We start from the raw sequence: 6,988 nt of genomic DNA on the forward strand, positions 1-6,988 counted from the left end.
AAGGAGTTGGATTTAGCGCGTGCTTCTGCAGCAGGATGTAAACAAAGCTTTTTTTTTTACCTTTAAATGAAACTTTATTAACTACCACTTTAAACAGGAAGTTAGAACGGACGGAGAATTTTTTGTGTTGTTTTTTTTCAATAAAAAAAAAAAAAATTAAGAACTTTATTTGCAACAAAGCAGAATAACGACATATAAATGTGTATACATAACGTCAAAGAAAAAAAAAAAAAAAGCCAGCCAAGGGGAGCATAATGATAAGAATAATAATAATAAGAGAGTGACAATCACAAAACTCTTGCAAAAAGAAAACTATTGAACAAACTGACATATGTGCCAAGGAGTCTCGTGTAAAAAAACCCCAAATAAAACAAAGATTTAGGACAACAGTTCGTCCATAATCCCAAGTTGGGAACAAGCCCATATTGTTGTTTTTGCTTTATGATGAGTTGAAGGTTTAATTGTGAGCAAGTATTGCTTTAATTCAATAAAAAAAATAACATAGAAATTTGGTTTTGTTTTAAAAAATTTGCATTTGTGTATGTGAAATTTAGCTTTGATAATCAATAAATTAATAAAGAAAACCTTCGGATTCATTTTGCCACTTAGTTGAAACCCAAACAGGACATGTTCCCTGTACAACTGGAAGCTTGCTGATATTTTTAAGTCAACAAAATTACAAAAATGTTGCACGGTTGGAGAAGTGTAAAAGTATTCAGATAATTTACGCAAGGACAAAAATAAAGAAAGTCTCCCCTGAAAAGCCTTAAATATGAAGGTTTGTTTACGGTTTAGAAGATGTGATAATATGATTTAATTCAGTGATATGACTGAAGTGATGGGCAACACTGATGTTGTTTAAAAACAATCTGAAACCACCGTCTCCATGGTGACATCTACTGGTCATTTTTTATGTAATCACGTCTTAATTAAGTTCAAGTTAAAGTGTTTGTTTTAATTTTTTTATTATAATTCTTATCTATGAGGCTATTTCTGCTAAGTATCTCAGTTCTTTGTCTGAGGCGTGACCGTCAGGAAGATAATCTATTTACAAAAGGTTGTGTCTTATCCACAGCAGAATGAGTTACAGTTTTTCTCCATTGGTTTGGCTCATTTCTTGAAACAGAAATTACATTCTCAAAACTCTAAGATCATTTGGCATAACACTCTTATAGTTCAGCACAACACCATAGCTAACCTGCAAAAGCACATATCTCTCCCAAAACTGTTCACCCATGCTTCAGACCTGATTTCTTTCCCATGTAAAGAGTCAGTGCCACCCAAATTGCAAAGATCTTTCTCAGTTGCCTAGGCTCATTTCTTGAAACAGACCGGACGTTTTCAACACTCTTTAGTACTTTTTGCAAAACTAAACTGAATGGTTCAGCAAAACACCATGGTTCACCAGCAAAAGCTCAAATCTCCCCCTAAACAGTTCAGCCATGTGTCAAAATGAAGTTTCTTTCTCATTCAAATAGTCAGTGCCCCCAAAATGCATTGTCCTTTTGGCATTGTGTGAGCACTACAAGTCAAAATGTTTAGATGTTTTGTCACTATGGCATAGGACTACCTAACAGAATACAATAGTGTATAAAACTGAAGGAAAAAAGTTTCACAGTAAGAGTAGCCTCAAAGCACACACAATACACTCATACCCACCATTTTTATTCACACAAATACTGTGAAGTGCGTAACTTCCATACAGTATAGTACTATAGAAGGAAAAGAAAAATATACATAGCACACATATACTGTAATAAAAACACAAACAAAAAACAAGCAAAATGATGTGGCCTGCAGTACTGTAAATAAATCTGCAGCTTACAGAAAACACTATAGCAACACTTTACTGGTCGCTGTCGTCCCCCTCCCGCTCACCCTCCCCCTCCCCCGCCCCTCCCTCATGACCACTGTCCTCACCCTCCTGGCCGTCCAGACGTTGCTGTCTGTCTGGCCACAGATTCTCATCAACATCGCAACGTATATTTTACTTTGCAGTGCAAAGCGGGAAGAAACACCGTGCATGCCACAACCATCCCCTATATTGATCTCCTGTAATGTCTAAACATGACAAGATCTTTGGTCTTGAGCATGATGCTCATACACTCTCCACCTCCAAGCAGAGAAAAACTCCTCAATAGGATTAAGGAAAGGGGAATAAGGTGGGAGCAACTCCATCATCATTCTTGGATGCATAGTGAACCAAGCCCTGATGAGTGGACCACGATGGAAGTTGACATTGTCCCACACAATCACGTAGCGTGGTAGGTGAGAGAGACTCAAGAAGACCTCGCTCATATTCAGGGACCAAATTAGTATAAAGGTGGTCCAAGAAGAAGAGGAGCTTCTGTGTGTTGTTTGGGCCAAGAGTGGGGATGTGAGTGGCCACACCATTCTCAGAAATGGCAGCACACATAGTTATATTGCCCCCTCGCTGGCCTGGAACATCCACCGTGGCCCGGTGGCCAATAATGTTGTGGCCACGTCTTCGCCCCTTGGCCAGGTTGAAGCCGGCTTCATCTACAAACACGAGGATGTGAGGGGTCTCATTTGCTTCCAATCCCATTATTCTCTGCAAAAGTTAGAGTAAAAAAATTACATGTACCCATCTGTGCTTTTTAGCTGTTTTCACACACTGTTTTTATTTACTTCTTTTACTCTGTAAAGCACACTGAACTGCTTCTAAGCATGAAATCAATTATTCAATTACTGTCATGAATTTATCAAACGTTACATGAGATTCTATATAGTATTGATGGTATCATGTTCTTGGCCCATTTTGACAATTGAACAGATTATTGTGCATGTGATGACTTATACATTGAAATCATGCTGACATATTTTGGATAGAAGAACCATTAGACCAAGAATCAACTAATCAGTTCAGATCACCAAAATCTATTCACTTGGAAAATGTGCTAAATGTAGGCAAACTGTGCCAACTGTAGGCTACTTGTACTTAATCTTTTGCAGAGATGCACTGAAACAATTGACACATGTATTAAGACAATTGCAATTTGATGAAAGCAATGAGAAATGCCATTCTGTTGTGAACAATTGCGAGGTGGTTTGGAGATTTGTCCATGTTATTTTGATAATGTAATTTCTATTGAGCCAAACCAATAGAGAAAAACTGTAATGTAGCTAATCATGCTAAATTAAAACGAATAAGGGTAAATCAAGAATCAGCGTCTCAGAATTGTTATATATGAATAAAGTATTTTTCTATTCTATTCTACTTCTACTCTATATAAGTTCCTAAGTTCCTACTCTTCCCGGGTTTTAAGAAGACTCCCCAAAGCAGGACTTTTAAATCTTGGGTCCATCAGTGTGGCCAAATCTAACACCTAGAATGATTCATTGTAGTTCCACATCTGGAGTGCAGGTCATCAGGCAATCAGTAACAAATGAACACATTCATTGTATTCAATAATATGTCATTTCTGATCCGTTACATGTACATTGTTATCAATGCAGCCGACCTAATTGTACGGCTGGCACTCGTTTTGCACATTTAATCTCCCCGGTGAGTTTGTCCTGTAGCATTCTTTATAGTGAGAAAGGTTTTGTTGCCAACAGTCTCTGTTCCTCTGATAGTTCTGGTTTTTTTTAGCCAGTTGAATGGCTTCGGAAGGGTCGAGCCTTTGCAGCATGGTCTCTACTTCCTGTATTAGTTTCTGTGCAGGTTTCTTCTCATTAAGCCCAGAATCTCAGTGACTTTGTCCTTGGATCTGAATAATAATCCAACTATCTTTCTTGCTTTGTTACGGCTGTCATTGATCACAGGTGTTTGTTCAAGGGCCTTCTTCACAGTGAGATTCAGACTGTGGGTGGAACAGGGTACATGGCAGAGGTTCAGGAGCTGGGAGTTTTGGACATAATACCCCACTTAGCCATGATCACACTTTTTGCCTCCATGACATGACAGGTGCTTTGAACCACACTTCGGAGCAGTGTTTAGAAACGTGAGCGTCCCATCCCTGGTGGGACTCCCTGGGCTGTTAGTCTGTGCAGAGAGAGGGAGTGATAGATAGATAGATAGATAGATAGATAGATAGATAGATAGATAGATAAGTACTTTATTCATCCCAATTTTGGAAATTATTGTGTTGCAACAGTGTACAATAAAAGATATGTAAACAATCAAAATGAAATGATGATAGGCAGGTGCGTTTAACTAGAGGAGATGAAGGCTTTAATGAAGGCCAGACCTGTTCTGCACAGACAAGATTCAGGATATTGTGTTAGTTATGTGTCCTTCTTTTCTTTTAAAGTATTTGTACGTTTTTATAGGCCGGCAGGTTTCAACTATCTGGAAAGATTAGGGGAGATTTTGCAGTTTTATGAATTCCCCTAATTTGAATGAGCTTCTTGCCCCCAGAGGAGAGTGTTGGGACTTTAGTGTGGATTACTTTGGACCAATAGTCTTTTTTGCTGTGTGTTTAATCGGTGATCATTGTTGGAAGCATTAACTGTCCTGGAAATGGAAACTCTTATCCTGGTTGGATCCCTCTGTGGTGATTATTCAAAGGGGTTCACTTCTGCAGCTTCTGGGGATGGAGCTTGTACTGTTTTATCAGCAAGAACACACTTAAATCTGGGGTAAATACACAGTTTTAATATTTAATGATGTCTTATAGTTTTAAGATTGTTCTTTTTTCCCCCCAATTGTATAAAATCTTAAAAGTACCAGGTAATTAAAGCTGTGAAATACATGTAGCTGTGTAGAAAGTTGTGGAAAAATCCCTCTGACATGTGGTGAAGTGGAAATATAAAGGAGTATAAAATGGATACACTGAAGAAGATGAAGTACAAGTTCTTAAATACAGTTCAGTTTTAGTTTAGTTACTTTCAGCCATTGATCTGACAAAGTACCCCCCCGTCTGACGGGTTAAAGACAGAATTAGGTGCTTACGAGCTGTTAAATGAACTAATTGACTAATTTAATTCCATATGTTAAAGATATTTTTATGGTGACAAAAAGAAACAAAAACAAAGATTCCCTTTAGAACCTACAAGTTACACCTGTTTCTGTAGTTCTTCAACATTTCATGCTTTACATGGGAAAATACAACATAATGGGGCTTTCTTCACAACATCACAGAAACAGGTCGGCTCCTCAGATCGGGTGTTTATTACACACAAACTTTGCAGTTTTTCTACACCTGCACGTCAGGAGAACTTTGAGTTCAATGCACAGAGAACAAATATGTCGAACAGCTCTCAGCCCCCACCAGCACAGTGAAATGGTCCCATTTTGTTTGCATGCAGGCAAACCGCAGCACATCTCATTCAGCGTCTGAGAAAGATTTCAGCATGCGGCTCGGGGGTCCGTCGTCCACATTCTGCAGAATCAAACAGTCAGTAGTTTGACAACAGTTTGGATTGGTGGTGGTGGAGGAGAGACACCGGCTGGGAGCGACACATAAAAGTGGCTGAAACTGTATTAAATGTAGAATATACGGCAGAAAAGAAATGAAATTAAAAGTAGCTGCAATGAATGCCCTCTGATGCTCTCTTTTTGGGAAAAAGTGTTGAACCTGGCCAGTCGAATCACTGAAAAAGAAGCACCTCTCAAACTAAAGTTTACTAAATATTCACCCGGACAACTTTGTGACCTCCAAAAATGAAAAATCCTTACTCAATATTTGTTTTCTGGAAGCTAAAAGATGTATAGCCTGGTCATGGAAAAGGGATAAACCTTGTACTACTTGGCAATGGTTAACAGGGAAGTCTTTTAACTTGGCTTTAGAAAAGATGAGCAACACCACGAAAAATAAGCTTGACAAGTTTTGGAAAATCTGGAAGGTTTTCTGTAATTTCCTTGAGAAAAATTATATTGAAGTAGATGGAATGAAAATCTGTCCATCTTTTCATATTATCTTGATTTAGTATACACATTTAGACCTTTACATATATGTATATGTGTGTGTGTATATATAGATATACGCATTTATTTATTCACATATTTTTCATTTATTTAGCTCTCTACCACCATGATTCTTACACAAGCAATGATATTTTGTTTTGTGGTTAAAAACGTCCTTTTTTCTTTTCTTCTTCCAGTTATTTATTTAATGTTATTTTAATAATTATTATTGCTATTATTATCGTTGTTTTTTCCCTTGTATGTACCTTCTTGTTCTATGTTGTTCACGTTTGTAAATTAACAAAATGTGCAATAAACATATGTTTTTAAAAAAAAAAAAAAGTAAAAAGGAAACCAGTTTAACACAGTTCTTTAGCCTTAAAGCAACACTAGAGAAGTTTGTCAACCTTAAAACTGTGAACTCATCAGGAAGTGCACGACCTTTGTAGTGCACTACCTTTGTGGCGCACATGCTCAGGCCTGAAACTACCCCAGAGCTGCCGGATGCTGAGCTGCACCGCAGGTCACGGCTTCGGTTTGCAGCCCTGCTGCACCGCAGTGTTTTTATCTTTTTTGTGGGCTTTCGATGGCGTTTCTGTGGCCTCTTCCACACATTCATGTGTGTGGCTGAATACATGAGGATTATTGTCATGGCGACGGTGTTACATCCCACAACTGTAGGAGAATCCGATGATAACAGCATGTTTAAAACTTATCGAATGAGCTCATTGTACCCTTAAATGAGGGCAAAATACATTTGAACTCATACACAGAGGCGCACCTTGTCAACAGGCAAGACAGGCAACTGCTTGGAGCCCCGAGCCACTAGGGGGCCCCCGAGAGCTGAGGTGCATTCAATCAAAGATTGTCTAGTTACTTTATAAACTGTCTCAAACAGTGGCGAACGTTTGTGGTGAACATGTTTTCTTTGAACAGTTAAATTTAAATGATTTAGTCAAAGATTGTCTAGTTAACATGCCATTCTATAATTCCATAATTGCATTGTTGACTTCGTCAAACTCACGTCAAGTTCCGCTGTAGGCTATGTTCGCGGAGAACTAGCCCCTCAAAGTGTTTGCTATTGTTGGCAACGTTCGCCGGAAATTCAAGGCTAGTGGA

This window comes from Odontesthes bonariensis, chromosome 18, assembly GCF_027942865.1.
Source record: "Odontesthes bonariensis isolate fOdoBon6 chromosome 18, fOdoBon6.hap1, whole genome shotgun sequence".
Taxonomy (NCBI): Eukaryota; Metazoa; Chordata; class Actinopteri; order Atheriniformes; family Atherinopsidae; genus Odontesthes; species Odontesthes bonariensis.